We start from the raw sequence: 20625 nt of genomic DNA on the forward strand, positions 1-20625 counted from the left end.
GACAATCTACCAATGTTCCATGACAATCTTAAATCACTACTTACTTCCAAAACTAGAACCGACTACAAAAGTATGAACAAATTAATATTCCGAAAGCGGCTCAAAAAACGCAAAAGAGGAACATATTGATAAATTAATGAAGTCAAAAATCACAATTGTGCTACTTTTGTCTTTGTTAATTACATTTACATTCACTTCGAAGTTCCAAGACTTTTATTCACAACACAATTTTTCAATGAAATTAACAATTGGTTTTTGGTCTTTGTGTACTTACATCCAAGACTTTGATTCACATGGTAAGGAGCCATTTTTACTAGACAATCAGTTTCACAATTGAATTTTTCCACTTTTTAATTACATTCACATCCAAAACATTTTGTATCATTAGTTTGAATTTGATAGTTTAATTACATTCTCTTCCAATACTTTTTTGTTACATTAAGAAGGGAGATTGTATTTTGACTTTAAATTGTACAAACTTAAAATATTTTAATTCATACAACCCGACCCGACCCGCTAATTAGTACTTTTTATTCTTTCATTTATATGGGTTTCACTTAAAAAGGGAACCATGTGGTTTTCCAGTTTTAGACTCGTCAGTGGTACTCGTCATTGCTTGCAAAGTGAACATCATACACATGGTTTCTTGGTCTTTATCGTCTTCTCTATGCATGAAGTTTATGTTCCATTCCTCATCTGCTATTCTTTTTCTAAATCTTTCATTCTTAATGTAATATCTTAACCTTTGTAATTTTACAATTTTAACTTTATCTTCTCTACCATACGTTTTGTATAGCGTATCCCATGCATTTTTTGATGTTGGTGACGAAGAATATAAGATATCCGTTCAAAGATCAATTCGTCCACTACCTGATAGATAAAAAATAGAGCCTTCATATCCTCCTTCTTAGACTCTCTTAAATCACTTATTTGTTGTGTGGTTAAGCCTGCCTGTTCATTAATTCCCTTTTCAACAGTGCTCCATTATTCGTGAGACTCGTACAGAACTTTCTGTATACTCCAATTGTGATAATTTTTACCATTGTGAGTGGATGCAATCCATTGACATTCGATGTCTTGACACCTTCCTCAGTGCACAGTTGCACTGATATATTTATTGAGGGCATCCACAATGCATTGAACTCTATAAAGTTCAATGGAGTGTCATATCATCATTCACTATTCCATACAATTCTATTCATTTTTATTCCACAATGCATTAAATTCTACAAGTTCAATAGAACATATTAAAAAAATATTTATTTAAAGATTTAAAGACTTTCCTTTTTCCTATTGAAGAGTTCAATGGTTTAATGGTCATTGAACTTCAAATCCATTGAATGCAAAGGTGGCATTTCACAATGGTGGAGTTGTATCCATTGAATGACAAGTAGGCATGACAACTCATTCAACTTTCATTAAACTCTCCATTGTGGATGCTCTCAGTATAATAGAGATTCGATATTGCACAAGAAGATTTATAATAAAAAAATTTATTAATTGCAACAAGCATACACGGTTATTTATTCCATATTTATACTAAAGATATATATATATATATATATATATATATATATATATATATATATATATATATATATATATATATATATATAACCACCATGTAATAGTCATGGCAGTTAATTATTAATCAAAAACAACAAGACGATTCAGACTCCATGTAGTAACCGACAGATTTAGCTTATACTTTAACATCATCGAGCTTAATAATGAAGCACGACAAGATCAAATTCAAGAATAGTCGACGTATCATTACGGAAAAACGGCTGAGCAGTGGCAATCCCACGAGCAAGTCGGAAAACGCCAGTTCCACCAACAACAGACATTTCACGAACCTGACTCAAGATAGGGTTAGTACCAAGAACTTGTAGGGTGCTACCATTGAAAGTCCCTTCTGTGAAGACAAAGTTCAAGTTCATAAGAAACCTTGGTACTTCCAAGGATGCTGATCCAAATAGCCCTTGGCCCCTACCGATCCTCATGGAGCTTGCTTCTGGAGCAACGGTTAGAGGGTTGTCAAACATAAAGCCAAGACCGAATTGGCTCATGGTGGTCGAGGTGATGTTTGAGTCGAATACTTGATATGCAGTTTGACCTGGTCCGGCGATGGTGTCATGAAAATAAAAATGTAGATTTGTAGACTTTTGTTTTTTGAGTGGGAGCTCCTTGAACCAGTTTTTCACTGCTTTTGGCCCTTCAGTAACGCTTTGAACCAATGGGATTGCTATCACAATTGTGCATAGCATCAATATCACTTGCTCTTTCTTCATTTTATAAGAAATCTGAACCCAAAACAATAAAGATTAAAAAATTTAGCGAGTTGGTTCTTTGTTTCTGAAAAAAAAATATGGGATTAAAGGAGTTTTGGTGTTAAAAAAGGGGTCTTTGAAAGATATGGAAAGTTGATCAGTCTTTATTCTTGTTCCTGCAAGCAAACTTCTTAGAAATGATAAGATCGAAACTTAAGAGATATTGGGACAGAAACTTGTTCTCTTATAGAAGCAAGCGTAGAGTAGCACTCACATATATTGTAGCGGAGAACACAATAGTTGAATATTATTCATTTCTTATTCTTATGCGCTGGCTTTTGAATACTACCGCTTTATTTCTGGAACAAGTATATTGGTCAAAGAAATATTTTTTATAAATATATTGGTCAAAGGAAATATCCTTACAAAAATCTTTGATCACTCATGTTAATTTCCGTTTCAATTAGCGGTTTAGCCGGTTAATTTTATCTGTTTTGATTAACGTTGCTGGTTTTTTGCTAGACTTATGATTTTGAGACCCATATGTCAACCCATATATACCATTTACTATTAAAGCAACAAAACTCATAAAAAATAAGACTAGACGGTAATATTTTGTTATCTTTAAGAGCATTAGGTATGGGTTACGTTGCAACACATAATTCTTATGCATCTCAACCATAAAACCATCATAACACCAAGTGAGAAATAATGTTTCCCATGTTATAACATGTTAAGAGGTAGAGAAAAAAAAAAGGATTTGATTGGTTGATAAAGGCAACAACCAATTAACCTTCCCATTTCATCTTGTCTTCAACACAATGAGACATAACAACCCCATACCCAAGGACAGATCTAGTATGGTGCCAACGGTAACACCGGCAACACCTAGTTTTTCCCGATGTAGTGCAAAATTTTCGATTTTTTTTCTTTTTTCTACTATAAAATGTGTCACCGGCAATACCTACTATGGATCGACAACACCTATTACGGACCGGCAGCACCTACTACAGAATCCTGCGTCCGTCCCTGCCCATACCATATGCTCTAAAAATTAAAAACTAAAACGCCGAAAACATTAAAATACTTACAACATCTCCAACCTACTCCCATTTTCCATTAATTCTCTCATTTCTCTCAAACCCTACTCCATTTATTCCCCTATTTTGGGGGAAATGAATAGTATAACACCATTTGGTGTTATACTATTCATTTCCCCTGAAATGGAGATGAACTTTTAGTTGTCGGTTTTAATCCATCGTTTGATATATTTATGTATTTCTATTTTTTTTATCTACTAATTATTATTTAAATGTAATATTTAATATTTATAATATTGTGTTATATATTAAATTATATTAATTAATTATAAATATAAAGTTTGTTTTTTGTTTAACAAATTCATATTAAAATTTAAATACATATTTGAAATTTTAAAGCACAATAACATATTTTATAAAAGTTTATAATTATGTATTATAAATATAATCTTATTTATTTAATATTATTGTAATTAAAAAAATATAGATTATATATTTGTTAAAACCAAATTAATAGAAGGGTGTATTTGACAATTTATATAAGTTAGAAGAATTGAATATACTTTTTAGGAATAAAAATAGGACAAAAAATAAAATAGAATTGAAGATGAAACATTATTTACCTCATTTTTTACTACATTTTTTGAGAAAAAAAGGAAGTGGGTTGGAGATAGTGTTAGAAAAAAAGACTTTGGCAGGTCGTTGGATTTTGGTCTTTGGCAATGTAATGTTTTAAAACCGGGTTTTTTAGTTAACTTTGGTGATGGGTGGGTCACCATTAAACTGCCGGGTCAGCGCAGTTCAACCACCGTGTTGATAGGTCTCAATTTGCCTCCTCCAAACTTCAATCAATATACTTGAGATTACCAGATTTTCCCCTTTCAAACCTGCCAAATTTCGAAGTTGACTTTTACATTGTTTTGAATTTAAACTTCCCAATTTTGCCTTGATAAGAAATAAGATTTTTCATCCTCCACGAATCTGGCAGTGGATAGAGCTTTTCAGTTTTACCCCCACAATTCTACTACAATTGTGAGATTACATTTCCATCGTTTTGATTTTAAGCTTTCCAAATTTGCCCTTATCCCCATCCAATACCCAAACGTATTAATTAACTGGCTAGCTTTTGTATCATTAATAGTCTCTTGCCTAAGTCCGGTATGAATTTGCATGAAAACCATTACAATCCCCCTTGACATTGAGCAAGATTCCAAACAATTTTGGGTGTGCAAAAAGGATGAACTAGAACCAAGAGATGAACAGTTATTCTCACAGCTTAGCCCTAGCAAAGACAGCTAACTTTTCGGTCTTGAGAGTATATCAACCGTGAAATCTTCATTCTGGGTGTTTGCTGAGCTTTCATATGTAATCAGACACTTTCCTAAAGCCTCTTCATTTAATTGTGTCAGAGTTTATCGGCACAATGATCACATGTTCCATTGTTTTGGAAAATCCGTCTGTGTTAATCCGCTCTTAATTGGTCTAGTCTCTTCCCCTGTGCACGATCCAACCAGATTTTAGTCTCATTGGTCTTTAGAGGCTTGTTTGACACTTGACTTTTACCTTTTATTAACATAAAAATTAAAAAACTGAGAAGCTATCGGCAACGGCAAGAAATTACTTTTCTATTTGGACTATGACAAATGTAGATTAGGTTTTGCGTGTCATATCAACACCACATACCACATGCCTACGTCATTTTATCTCACTCTTTCTCATCCTAGGAATTGGTCACCTCTCACTCCCATGCCCTTCTCATTTTTTTAAGAACTCAAATATACATAAATAATGAGGAAATATTCAGAAAAAAAAACTAATATTTTTGTCCAGTATAGTCAAAAATCCCAAATTTTATTTTGTTAACAAAAAATCCTGATCACCTGATGAAAAATGAAATCAGTCCCTTTTTAAAGGTATACTATTTTTACCCGGTCACCTCCACAAAAGTCGTATTATTTGGCCTAGTTTATGAAAAAGTTTCAATGTTTTTTTTTCAACTCTTATACCCTTTCATTAAAAATCAGGAAATTTCTTTGTTGAAATTATGAATATGAATAAACGTCATTAACCTTCATAAAACTAAAAATTAAAATCTTCTATAACATATTATTTTCCAAAAGACAATGACGTTAGCATCATTTTGAATTCATCATCATCCATATAATCCATTTCCTATACAAATTTATGTTACAAATATTACTGTAAATATTCAAACTATGTGTTGAACACCTTAGGTACAATCTACTAAAAGTAGGTTAATGGAAAAGCAACTAATATGTTCATTTAAGAAACAATTACCGATTGACAAACCAATCCATGGAAGAATTGTATTGATTGGTTTGTCATCAGTCAATGGTTTTTTAACTTCCCAATTTTTGTAATAATTTTTTTTTTCATTTTTAGAAGGTAATATTTCATATGTTCATTTATTTACGACATAAATCGTTGTTTGTTAATCAAGGGTCAATTCTCCAAATCGGAGTATATGTAGAAAATAAAAACATCATGTAGATGCATATGTGTACAGTCAAGCCTTGCCATTTTCACGATCTGAATAAATACCTAAAATCATTTGTTATCAACTAGGTAAGCATAAAGGTTAGTGAGGTCCTCCAAAATACCATATATCACAATACATATACATGCATACAAACAATGGCTTATGACCTTTTGCCGATCCACCGATTGGCTCACGACCTTTCATCGACCCACCAAAAATATGTGTTTCTAGACTTACAGTCCACCTACCATTTTTTCGTCAACACAAGTCTATAGGCTCCCGACCAATCATCCTTCCGCTATCAACTCCTCACTTAATTGTAATGAATAACTCAAGTACAATAACATTTAAGCACATAGAGAACTATACTTTCGGATCTACTCCATAACTCTAGTACAATAACATTAAGCACATAGAGGCTATACTTTCGACTCTACTCTAATAGCTCTTATATGCTAACTTATATATATATATATATATATATATATATATATATATATATATATATATATATATATATATATATATATAATAGTGAGGTAACTCACCTGGACAGTTTTTCAAAGGACTATCAGCTCTCTACTTGGTGATACAACTCACAGGTAACACATCTAACAAGTATTAATAGAGTTTCTAGCGAAAGTCCAGAAAGCCACGGGTGGAACTTCGACTCTGAATACGTCATTTCGTCGTGACTTCCAATGCTACAACACCTCACTAAAATGTCCGAGATTTAGAAGTCGGATCCTAGACTTTTAAGACAGAGTTTTTGAAAAAAAAATTGGAATGAAATGGGCAAGAAATGAGGAGAGGTTTGACTATTATTTATATGCTACACGAAGGGGTGCACCACCCCTGAGGATAAGAGCACGTCGTGCTTTGGTGCCTTGGCCCCATTCAGTTCTTGTCGCGTGTCCATTTCTTGGTTGAACATGTCGCCATGTCGGTAGAAGATGTGGTCGCTTCCTTTTCCATGTGACGCACTATGGTGCCGCCACGTCATCGCTTTCCGGGTGTTTTTCACAATCTTTAAAAAAACATAACTTTCGCATACGAGCTCCGATTTCGACGTTCTTTATATTCACAGGTAGGTATTTCCGAGTACTACAACTTTCCTTTTAATCTCACTAGTTAATTATTACTCTATTTTAAATTCTTATTATTATAGATATTACACTGTTAAAATCCGTGTGAAACTCATAACTCCTTCATACGAACTTTATTATCTATTGTCTCTATATTAACAAATTCGTATTTAAGAGATAATCAAATCTCATTTACATTGTTTTGGCTAACAATCAACTAATTTTCATTTTTATTTTTGTTTTGCATATTGTTATACTATGTCGCATTGAAACTTCGAAAAATCATAACTTCATCATACGAAGTCAGATTTAAGTGTTCTATATCCACAAGATCATCATCATGACTATTATAACTTTCATGATAACTACTTTGGCTAAAAAGTAATATTTTTCTACCTCGAATTTTATAGACAAACGTTTGTATTTAATCTACTATAAAGTGAAAATGAGGTGTTACAAGTTTCTTTTATGAACATAACAGTTGGTTTTCCTTTAACCTAATTTTTGGGGAGATTGTACTAAGGTTTTCATCACAATATTTGAATATCTTATAATAATGATAACATAAATTTGTATGAGAAATGGATTATATATATACAATGATGAGTTCAAAATGATGCTAACGTCATTATTTTGTCGCAAATAATTGGTTATAGAGGTCCTTAATCCTTAGTTTTTTGAAGTTTAATGATGTTTATTCCTACTCATAATTTCAACCGAGAAATTTTTAGAATTTTAGTGAAATAATAAAAGAGTTAAAATAAAAAGAAAATAGGAATTTTTCATAATTTAGACTAAATAATGAGATTTCTCTAGAGGTGACTACGTAAAAAATAGTTTACGGATAAAAAACGGCTTATTTAATTTTTTTTTGATCCGATGATCGGGACTTTTTTATTAACAAAGTAAAACTTGGGATTTTTGACTAAATTGGAGCAAAATATTATGATTTTTCTAGAGATTTCCCTAAATAATATATGAAGTTAAAAAACCGTGTATATATATATATATATATATACACACACACACACACACACACACACTAGCCGTCTACCCGCGCAAAGCGGCGGGCGGCGAATAATTTGATCTTTTTAGAGTTAAAACCATTTTGCATTCACTTCGAGAAATGAATATTAAATGACATCTATTTTTCAAGAGCATTACCATACCATATTAAGGGGGTGTTTGGCTAAGCTTTTTTTAAAACTACTTATTAGGTTCCACATCACTATAAGTTAAAAGAGTGTTTGGATTAAAATAACTTATTCCGGTGGGGAACCTCTAATACGTTATTTTTTCATAAGTTACCCTACACTTACTTATTAACTTATAAGCTAATAAACTAATAAGCAATAAGCTTTTTTGCCAAACACCCCCTAAATGGTTATTACTTCCATTTATACATACCCAAACCACTTATACTGTTTATCGTCCTCTTTTTTTTTTTTTTTTTTTTTTTTTTCGTTTTCCTTAATTCCTTTATTAATTTAATGCCCTACTAAGTAAAATGCTAAAATATATAAATAACAGTTTATAAAAATAAACCTTTGGAATATTAGGTGTTGTGATTCAAAAGTCGATAAATAGGCCTTTGAGAAAGCCAAAATACTCAGGTGTCAACTTGTTCATTGTGATTTTAAACCATGTTTGGTCACAAATTAAAACATTTTCAACAATGGTATGTAATTCAAGGATTCATATTGATTTAGGTTCTCGAAACCTTAAAATATTGAAGAAAATCTATATAGAACCTTATAATAAGGACAATAATCACCGTAACCAGGAAGTTCATGTGATGAAACTTGATATTATAAGGACCAATGATGAAAAAGGTTTCATTTTTAGACTAAACAAGATGAAAAATATACAAACTACCTTAATCATGTCAAATCTTGTATTTAACCGTTCTTTATTGCAAAAGTAAGATGCCAAAATATACAAACTAATGATAATACAATGCTCTAACTGGCCTTCTTGGTTGAGTTCTTTGAACCTGCAAAGCCAACACATTAAAAAAACATAGTAAAAACCTTTTTAGGAACAAACCTGATATAATAAAGCCTTCAACCAATATATTTATAAAATAAAAATACAAAAAGTTAAAAATGATGAAATCAATTACAACTAAAGATTAAAATAAAAACCTGTTAAGAAAGAGCCATGTGCAGGAGGGATATTTGAATCAACATGTATTTTCTGATGGTTTCAAATTTTGAATTATCCGAAATTCAGGGAAGGAGATAGAATTTGTTGACAAATATAAGGATTCAAAACACATGTTAAAATTTAATATTATTTTATTGATGACTACTTGTACTATTAGCATAATGATTTGAACGTCTTAAAAAAAATAATATTATTATATTCAATCTATTTTTAGAAATAGTGAGATTTCTTTTATAAGATAGTATATATATATATATATATATATATATATATATATATATATATATATATATATATATATATATAACAATTTAAAGAAGTGTTCTTGACACCTACACCAATGGACACCTACCATCCTTAGAAAGAAATAAGTCGACCCACATAGGTCACATCAGTATCTATTCAGAAGATTATTTCTTAAATAAACAAATTCCTTACCCAAATGATATTTGAATTTTTTGTGTTATATTTTTTTGATTGAAGCTATTTCGGTTTGGTTATTATTAGGAACCAATATGGTTAACATTTTCTATAATCTACATTATCTAATTTCGTAATACTTCGGTTGTAATAGTTTAGTTTTACTTTTAAAATCCTAAAATGTGGATATTTATTAAGTAAGAAAAATAGATGGAATGTGTAAATATTGTCAAAATTGATTAAATGGCAACTTTGAGGGGATAAAATCTATGTTTGGAGATAAGATAAGGAGAAAGGGTAAGAAGCTAAATTGTAATGGATGAAGGCAACTAATTTAAGAAGTTATATTTAAGAATGTAAATCAATTTAGAGGAACCTTTACAAGATGACATTTTTATTCTATGCAATAAGGAAAACATGGAAAACTAATCAAGTGTTTTGGAGTTAAGATTTAGATGTTATGCCCAAATGAAAATGGCTAAAAGATGGCAAAAAATGGATAAACACTTAAGTTCTTGGGCTAATAACTTGAAATCAATATAGGTTTAGCCAAAGATCAGTACATTTTTTTTAAACTCATTCCTAGGATTCCAAAGCTTCAAAGTTTGTGGGAGTCTATTATTGTATGTAAAAGTTATGGTTGTCATAAGATAGATCTAAAATGGGAGGAATGGGTAACAACATACATCACCATTGTTTAGGAGTGTGAATGGCCCATTTAGGTTGGATTTTTTAAATTCTTGATTACCTAAGTTAGGACATATGGCTCGTATGCATATGATGTCAGTATGTTACCTAATTAAGGAGAATTTCGAGTTTTAGAAATCATTTTAACATCAAACACTTCCAAAATAATAATAGAACTCTCTTCTACCTTCAAGGATACTTTTTTGGAGAAAATTTTTAGAAACATCAACAAGAATAAGGGGAGTTTAAAACAAGGAATAAATGGGAAATCAACATCAATCTATGGAGCATAAGGTATAACTTTCATCCCTTGATTTTATAAACTATAAGTGAAGCTCCACATACACCCTAGTTTAAAGATTGGTTTTCATGTTGAAATTAACATTGGTAAATACTCCATAATAATGATTGACATGCTACTGAGGCATTTTAATATGTTTTAATTCAATTGTCATTGTTTCTTGTTCTTGGTACAAGTTGTCAATGCATAATCTTTAAAGTTAAACATGCGTAGTCTTGGAATATCGACTCTTGAATTGTAATCATGTGCTACTATCATGTTTCTAATGGAAACCAGTGGGTTAATTATAAAATGGAGTGAGGACCTCAAAAACTAGTTGGGTAATTTAGTAGTTAACCGAAATTGAGCTTATATCTTGATGATTAAGGATTCGCATATGAGATATACGTGAAGCATAATTAGTTTTTTTTGACAAAAGTGTGAAATGGAAAGTTTAAGTGATCAAGTAAGTAATCATTTTAAATATGGAATGGGGTTAATCTTTTAGTAGGTTAAATTATATATTAAGAGCTTTGTGTGTTGATTGAATAGGAATTAAATGTGTTTTGGTCAAGAGGCACCAATTAAAGGAAAATTGGCTATAGTTAGTCTTCAGTAACTAAACACGTGAGTATATGTGACATTTTTCCCACTTTCAGGGTACACGGGAAAAAGGATTTCCACATGATTTTATAATGAGACATGTTTTAAATCTTTTATAAATGTTTTGAGCACTTATGTCATAACATGTTTGATTGTTAAAGTTATATGTATGATTTTTATGCAAGTGAATGAATGTGTCTAAGTATTTTATAACTTATGATTATAACTAAATAATATGATGGAATAGTGTGTGAATGACTTTTATAAAAGAAAATTAGTGTCCATGCATACATGTAGAAAGAATAAGAAGTAACAACGAAAATAGTCGAAAGGTAGCAAGTAGCAAGCGGAAAGCTTTGGAAATATGTGTCAAGTAAGGTCTAGACTATAGGACTAGGGTGTCTAAGGTCTTAACTAAATTGGTATATTAAGTGAATAATAGTAAAGTTCTTTTGGGTTACCCTTAAAACCATGAAATGGCCCGGATTGATTTTGAGAGAGAAAGATGCGTAATTTATTAATATATTATAGGATTAATACATTAATATGAAATGGAAATAATTAATTATGTATTAATCAGAGTTAATTTAATTAATTGTTTTAGATTAAGTATAAGTAAATAATAGGTCTAAGAGTTAGAGTGTAATTGCTCAAAAAGTTGAACAAGGAAGCATTTTAGAACCTCCATAGGAGGGGACAGTTTTGAGGTGTACTTCTAGGGCTTCTGGAAGCCTACTTGGTTGATAAGGAAAGTGAAATTGAATTTCAATATACTATTATTATTTTGAATTCAAATTAGGTTTATCTATAACTATAAGTAGGGACCTCCATAAGACCAATGAAAACTACACTTTCATAAGGATTTTCAAATTTCTCCTCTACCCTCTCTTTATATTGATCCTAGGGTTTTCCTAGGTGTGATTTATTAGAGGCTTCCATGCTATTGGGGCTAGCATTCCAAGAAGTGTTCTTGAAAGTACCTTGCCATTTACGATAATATAAATAAGGTATGTGGTTTAAGAACACAACATTTGAAGACTTTTTCCAACTTGATTTTAGGAAGTTGATGAAGATGGGAAAATTTCAAGAGTAGATTTTCTCTGTAATGTATCCAACAACAAGAGATATAAGGCTCATTGGATGCCAGTTCTATTTCTGTATGAAGTACTCCTTAATCCTTTAAGTGCTTAACACAATTAAGCACTAAAGGAGGAGCATTTCTTATCACCAAATCTTCAACTAGCTCAAAAGGAAAGAAAAGAGGGAGAAGAGTAGAACCTGAGGTTTTGGAGAGAAAGAAAAAGAATATGACTAGCAAAAGTTCAAGCAACCAAATAGGCTAGTTAAGCCTCTCTTTTTATATTACTTGCAATTATGAAAGCATGGGTTGAAAATATAAGATACATAGTGATGAGGTTTTGAGCATAAAAATAATTCCTAAGTGTACATACAACCCTAATGATTTGGATCTAAGTTTTCTCTATTGAACATGGAAACTTGAACACAAAAGGAGAAACCCTAGGAGAGGTATACTATTTTCGAAATTCATACAAAACTAGGGATATGTTACATACCTTGATTGTTATATTGTAATAACAATGAATCCCTTGTAGATCTTCAAGCTTGAGAACTTAGTGTCACAAGTGTAACACCTCTAATGGATCACAAACACATAATACAAGAGAATTATATGAGAGAGGAGGAGAGATCAAAATTTTGGCTCTAGCTTCTTTCAAAGAGTGGCTGAAAATTATAACCCTAAGGTTCTTTATATAGTGTACAAAGCGTGCTATGGATAAACCGTAATTTCAAATATGGTAATTATCCACCTCCTTTGATTATCCATACATGCTAAGATATTCTAAAAACTCTAGAATAATCTTCCATATACCATAATAAAACTGTCCACCCTTCCCTAGGAAGGTTCTGGACCCTTTTGCTTTACTATTGAACAATTGCACTTTTAGTCCTTGCATTATTAATTAATTCCTTTAATCCCAAAATTAATTCTAAATTAATTTCTGATTAAATATTAACTAATAACATGATTACTAATTAATATATTATTTCCATAACATATTAATAAATCATCAATTCCAATCTAATAATCAATTAATAAATTCTTCCTCTTCCATAATTAATCATCCTGGGTAGTTACACTTGTGAAGGCAACTCAAAAGGACCATGCCACAATTAATTCAAGTACATACCAATTATTATTATGTGCTTAGACACCTAATACAATAATCTCCCCACTTGGACAAGTCTAATAACTGTAATTGCAAGTATAACTTCAAAAACTGACAAGCAATCGTAGCTCTCATAGCCTTTAATCGAAATCTGACCTAGTCAGTTGCGTGTCATAAGATAAGAGATAATATAATCCTCCGTTCCGAAAGATATATTGAGAACAAATGACATGGAGCAAAATCATTCTCATTGTTTAATAGTTTATTTCTCGATTCTTGATTTGTAATGACAAAGAAATTAATCGAAGACATCAATTCATTCCTGACCGGACCTGCCACAAAATCCAACACTAAATCATCGAGAGGCCCAACAAAACATTTTATAATACCAAGTTACTGATGTGTTTACACATTATCAATGCACAACCAAATCATAAACAACAACTCAATATCTCGGTTTAAAGATTATATGATATTATCGTATCAGAACTACTCGAGATAAATTCCATGAAGTAATTTACTGAGTGTGGGTTTAGTCCAATACTTAAATATCTATTTCAAAAGTACTCATGAATATTTTAGCAAATCCATTGCTATGTCTAAACACTTAGACAATCTACAATTTAATTCATGAAAACCTTAATTAACTACTTACATCCAAAGTATGATCGATTGTGGATGTTTTGAATAATCCAATTATTCGGGAAGTAAAACATGCGAAAGAAACACAAAGATAAAGAATTGGCAAAAAGATAGTAAACAACACTCATAAATAAATCTGCATTATTTAATCATCAAATGTCAATTAAATTGATTTGTTACAAGTTTCTAAATAACTATCTAATCACTAAAACTAATATCATCTTTTAGACCAATGCTCCTTGCATCAAACCCTTTGTGAGGGGATCGACATGATTTTCTTCTGATGATACCATCTTAACCATGAGGCTTCTGTTGGATAAGCTGTCTATGTCCGTAACTATATGTGGTATGTACTTGACGCAACCCGACATGGTCCATTTGGGTTTCACTTCACCAAAACAATTTATATGGATAATCTTTTTAGAATAGTGTATTTATGATTTATTAATATATTATTAGTTAAAAAAATTAATATGAAATCATATTATTTAACAAGTATTAATCAAGAATTAATTTAGTGATCAAAATGAACTAATTATATATGGACTCTTATATATATATATATACGTATATATATATATATATATATATACGTATATATATATATATATATATATATATATATATATATATAATGGGCCAAGTTCATTTAGGATGGGCTAAGCTTGCATGGATAGTCCATGGAGTTTTAACCCATGGATCCTATGGAAATGAAAGGTCATGGGTATTAGGGTTTACATGAATGTAATCCTAATCCTCCATACTATATAAAGAGGTCTTTGGCACATGAAATGATACTGGTGTGTGTGAGAACAAAGGGTGGCCGATTTCTAGTGTGCTTTCTATTCTCTCAAGTCTTCCAAAGTGTTTTGGTGATTTGTGATTCCACTTGAGTCATATACATTATTAGTGCTAGGATCTCATATCCCCAATCAATCAACCACTACGAAAAGGTACGTTATACTACCAAGTTTTTATATTACAAGTACCCCATAACATGCTAGTTAGGTTAAGAATCTTGGAAAATCAAATTTGCATTTATAATAAAGAAAACATAGATCCAAGGTTTCTAGGCTTGCATGTACACCATAGGAGTGTTAGAATGCTCAAAACTCATCAGTGGTATCGGAGCCTAGGCTTGTTTTCATTATACTTGATGAAAAATGCTTGAAAAAGTCGAAAATTTGTTCATTGATCAGTGGACTCGCCAAGTTTATCGGGGAACTCGACGAGTCCAAGTGGAAACTCAACCTACTCATCGAGTAGGTTCTTGCAATCGACGTGTATGAGGTCTTGTGTGCAGTTTTTCGAGTTTTGTTGCTGCAAATGGACTAGATTCATTACCCTAAACTGTTTTGGACATATAAAACTTGGTTTTGATGTGGTAATGATTTTACTAATCCATTTTCAAAGATTATTATCAAATTTTCAAGTTTTATACATGTTTATATGATTTTTGAAATTGTTGATATGAATGTTCATACTTATGAGTTTTAGTAGATCATAGGAATTATTTGCAAATTGTTTGTTAGTGTAATTCTTGATCTAAATGCCAATCAATGGACTCAATAACTTGTCCTCAAGTTATGGAATTCCAAAAGTCTTTTCCTTAATAACCATCAAAACCCATAAGTTATAGAAATGAAAAGTCTTGAATAGTTTCAAAACTTGCCCTCAAGTCTTGGAATTTGTAAAGTCTCACACACACTTTAATTCGAAACCCTAGAGTTTTAAAAGTTAAAATTCCACCCTTATACTTTATAGTATTGTAATTTAATAATATATATATATATATATATATATATATATATATATATATGTGTGTGTGTATAAGATTAAGACAATCTTACTGTTAGTAGGCCTCATTCACAATGTTGGTCTATAAGGGGAGGGGGGAGGTTATAAGGTTGTTGCCTATAAAATAGCTGGTTAATGGGTGTCCAGTCTCACCCACCACTTCCTTGACTGGTGGAGGGTCGCTAGCTGAACGGGTAGGGCAAGGACTATAATTCTCATTAAAAGTATAATTATAAATATAAAGTAACTAAACCTTTTATAAATTCCCAATCTTAGTTACTTTAGGAAAATGTGAAATTGGTGCTAACCCATGAAATTACACTTTGTACCTTACCAAGTCATTGGTGGAGCGTGTGTGGGTAACCATCACACTAACATGGACTAGTAAGAGTGACAAAGGGTGACTTAATGCTTATCATAGATCGATGGAGCGCGTGTAGGTAACCGACACATTGATTAGGTGATAAAGGTTAACAATACCAAGTTAATTTCATGGTTATTCACACCTTGTTTGTGATCCTCGGCATCCCAGTCACAAAATTGAGAGGGCTCAATCGAGATTTAAACATGCCACTAAAAAGTTCAATGAATCTCTAAAGATCTAGGAGTTTCAATCTAATTAAAACCTAATAATTTATTTTGTTTTTCATGGTGGAAATTGGTGAATCGTCATTCACCTACTTTTAGATATTTTATAGCTTGGATTACAACATCCCTCTTCCAAGTTATAAAGTATTGTGTTGGGTCCTAGCCTTAACATTACATTTGGGTGTCTTATTAAGGATTCTATATCTAATATAAACTTGTCTTTCTTCTTTTTAGATGTCTTCCAACAATGATGCTTCTGGTTCAAACCCTACTGGCTCCTTCTCTCTCATGAACCTTTGTGGTAGAGTCATCTTTGATGGTTCAAACTTCAATGATTGGATCAGGAACATCAGGATGGTCACACATTACGAGGACAAGGAATATGTCCTTGACAAAGAGCTAAAAGAAATTGATGAGTCTACTGCTACTCTAGAGGAGATCGTTGAATTTAGAGCACATGAGAGAGATGCTACCAAAGTGGCATGTATCATGTTGGCTACGATGACATGTGAACTCCAGAAGTCCTATGAGGACTTTTACCCTTTTGAGATGCACATGGACCTGATGGGCTGCTACCATCATAGTGCTCGTCAAGAGAGGTATGGAATTATCTCTTCCATGATAACAACCCGAATGAAGGATGGTGAATCCGTCACGGGCCACATGCAGAAAATAAAAAGCTTTGTGGATCGTTTGTTGAAATTGAATGTGAAATTCCTTGAGGATTTGGTTGTTGACATCATACTGCAATCCTTACGTACTTGTTATGATTAATTCCGAATGAGCTATCACATGAACAAGGAGGAGGTCACACTCAGCAAGCTTCAAGGACTTTTGAAGACATCCGAAAGTGGTCTCAAAGGTAAATCGGTTGTTACTACTCCTACTCCTAATACCACCTCTATCTTGGCAATCGGGAAAAGTAGAGGGAAAAAGAGGAAGACCCCTTTGAAGGGTACCAAGAGAAAGTCTCTTGATGGCTCCTCTTCGAGTGGAACCAAAGGTGGTTCTGTCACTCCTTCTTCTAACCCAAAGGAAGTTGAATGCTTCTATTGTCATGATAAGGGGCACTGGAAACAAAACTGCCCCAAGTACCTGCAATTTGTTAAGCATGGGAAGGTCAAACCTACCCATGCAGGTATTTACACTATATTGTCTAATAACTCACCACATACCACTTCTTGGGTTCTTGATACAGGTTGCAGTATTCATATATGGTCTGATTTGCAGGGCTAAGAAGAAGTGAGGATGTGGAGCATGGAAAGATAAACTTGATCATGGGGAATAGGAAAGCTTCACATGTCACCAAGATTGGAGTTAATTCTTTGTTGCTAAGTAGTGGGTTAATGTTAGATTTGAATAAGTGTTGTTACTCGTATGAAATGACGAGAAATATTATTTCTTTTCACGGTTTGTACAAACAAGGATTTACTTTTTCATTTAATAATGAATGTGGTGGTATTAATGCTTTTTATAATGATATTCTTTATTTTAAAGCATTACCTTGTGATTGTGTATATGAAACTGTGTCGGTTGTAGACAACTTAGGAAATAATGTGTTGCATATCGATTCTTCCACTAGTTTGGATAAGGCGTTCTTGTGGCATTGTCGTCTTGGACATGTCAACAAGAAGCACATAGGCCAACTCCAAAAGGCTGGAGTCTTGAAGTCATTTGACTTAAAGTGGGATAATAGTTGCGAGTCTTGTTTTCTTGGAAAAATAACAAAGTCACCCTTCACTGGTACTTGTGCTACGGGTGAAGGTTTGTTGGACCTCATACACACAGATGTGTGTCGAACCTTCAGAACCACCACTAGAGATGCTAACCGCTTCTATGTGACTTTTACTAATGATTACAGTAGATATGGTTATGTCTACTTAATCAAGCATAATTTAGAAACCTTTGAAAAGTTCAAAGAGTTTAAACAGGAAGTGGAGAATCAGCTGGGTAGGAACATTATGATGCTCTGATCCGATTGATGAGGAGAGTACCTTAGTACATAGTTCCTTGACCATCTTAAGTAATGTGGAATCGATTCACAACTGACACCTCCCAGAACACCACAACTTAATGGTATGGCTGAGAGGCACAATCGAACCTTGTTCGACATGGTCCGTTCCATGATGAGTCGAGCTTTATTACCAATCTCATTCTGGGGGTATGCCATAGAGACTGCCACCCATATCCTTAATTTAGTCCTTACCAAGAAGGTTGCCAAAACACCTCACGAGATGTGGACTAGGAAAGTTCCCAATTTAGACCACATCAAGATTTGGGGTTGCGAGGCTTTCGTGAGACGTGAGACTCAAGACAAGCTCGAACCTTGTAGTGAGCGGTGTATTTTCATTGGCTACCTACAAAAATCTTTTGGTTACCTCTGCTACAGACCCAGTGAGAATGTGGTCTTTATGGCAAGGAGAGGGGTCTTTCGAGAGAGAGAATTTACAAGCCAAGGAAATAGTGGGAGGCAAATTGACATTGAAGAGCTTCAAGAATCAAGTGGTGAAGGAACCTCTGTAACATCCTGTTTCGGATTGACCGTGATTAGGGTTCATGGGCCACGAGCCGGGCATGAGGAGGTCTCGAGTTGCGGCGAGTTGCTAGAAATGTAGGGCATCTCATTACCTATGATGGGTTTTGTATAAACAATCCTATGTGTGCACGCAACCCTAGATTTGAATCTATGTTTTCTCTATTAGATACACAACTTTATGAACACAATAAGAACCCTAGCTAGCAGGTATATATTTCGGAATTTATATATATGAGTAGATCACATACCTCTTGTTGTTATATTGCAATAACAACACTAATCTTCAATCTCTTAGTCTTGAAAACAAGTACCGCAACTGTAGTACCTCTAATGGCTCACAAACACCACAAGTAAATGGAGAGGCAAGAGAGAGAGAATAGAGAGGTTAGAAATCGGCTCTAGGAACCCTTGGGAATCAAGTGGCCGATTTCTTAAGGCTTAGGGTCTTTATATAGGGTAGAGATTAGGGTTTCAGTCATTATCCTTATCTAGTTGCTTGCTCACCAAGTAACCAAAAGATAAGCCTTGAAAGCCCTTATCTTTGGACGATTTCCAGGGCCTTATCTCCCTTGAATTTGTCCACCTCTCCCATAGGGCATCCATTGCCCTAATTTGCAATTATCACATAATTACAATTCAGTCCCTGCAGTTTAATTAATTACATTTGATCACAAAATTAATTCCTAATTAATTATTGACCAATATTAATTAAACAAATATGATTTCTCCTTTAATATATTATTCCTATAATATATTGATAAATCATAATAACCTCTTTCTCTATTATTTCTCCAGTCAAGTTGCTTTGGTGAAGGCAACCCAAAAGGACCATGCACAACCGGGTCAAGTACTTACCAAATATGGTTACCGGCTTAGACACTATTCCAACAGTCTCCCACTTGGATAAGTCTAGTAACCACAAAATGTAAGTAAAACTCGATTAGCAATCGTAGCTCTCAAAGACGCTGTCGAACTCTAATCTTATCAGTAAACTGTCCTTTAGATAAGGGATCGTATAGTCCTTTGTTTTAGATATTGTGCGTGCAATCTCATGGAACATAGTCATACTCATTGTCTGGCATCTAGTTTCTCGATCTCAGATTCATTTGACATAGAAATTAATTGAACACATCAATTCAGTCCTGACCGGGCCCGACACATAATTCAAATCAAAATCATCGAGGTGCCGTGATATCGCGTTTATACTCTAAGGGTAAAAGAAACAGATAAACTTCGACTTATATGCATTTACTATTCATTAATCAATTATACACAAAAATGCGTTTTATGACATTAATTTACTGATGCGGTTTCGCATTATCAATGTACAATCAATTAGCAAACAATAAACCATATATCTTGGTTTTAAAACCATATGATATTATCATCTTGCGATCACTCGTGATATATTCCATGAAGCGATTCCAGCAAGTGTGGGTTTATTCCAATGCTCAAAACTTATTTATAAGCACTCATGAATGTTGTAACAAACATTTGTTATGTCTAATACCATTTAGACAATCTACACACCAATTCATGACAGTCTTCATTTATACCTACTTCCAACATATGAACGACTGTGGATCGTTTGAATAATTCAATTAACTCAATTATTCAGGAAGTCAAAACATGCAAAAAAAGATAATAGTCAACCAATTAACATAAGACAGTAGCTATACTAATAAATAACACTCCTTTATTTAATCATCAAATGTCAATTACAAATGTCTATTACTCAATTCTAAACTATCTAATCCAAACAAACATCGTCCTTCAGCCCAATGCTCCTAGCATGCTGCAAATGATTAACCCTACTCAGTCC

At 32.8% G+C, this 20625-nt stretch overlaps 1 pseudogene; it reads right to left on the reverse strand.

Moving 5' to 3' along the window:
- Window positions 1-1598: 1598 nt before the first annotated feature.
- LOC145065412 (dirigent protein 1 pseudogene) lies at window positions 1599-2503 on the reverse strand (annotated as a pseudogene).
- Between the last annotated feature and the right edge of the window lie 18122 nt (window positions 2504-20625).

This window comes from Lactuca serriola, chromosome 8, assembly GCF_051521515.1.
Source record: "Lactuca serriola cultivar US96UC23 chromosome 8, Lser_US96UC23_V15, whole genome shotgun sequence".
Lineage (NCBI taxonomy): Eukaryota > Viridiplantae > Streptophyta > Magnoliopsida > Asterales > Asteraceae > Lactuca > Lactuca serriola.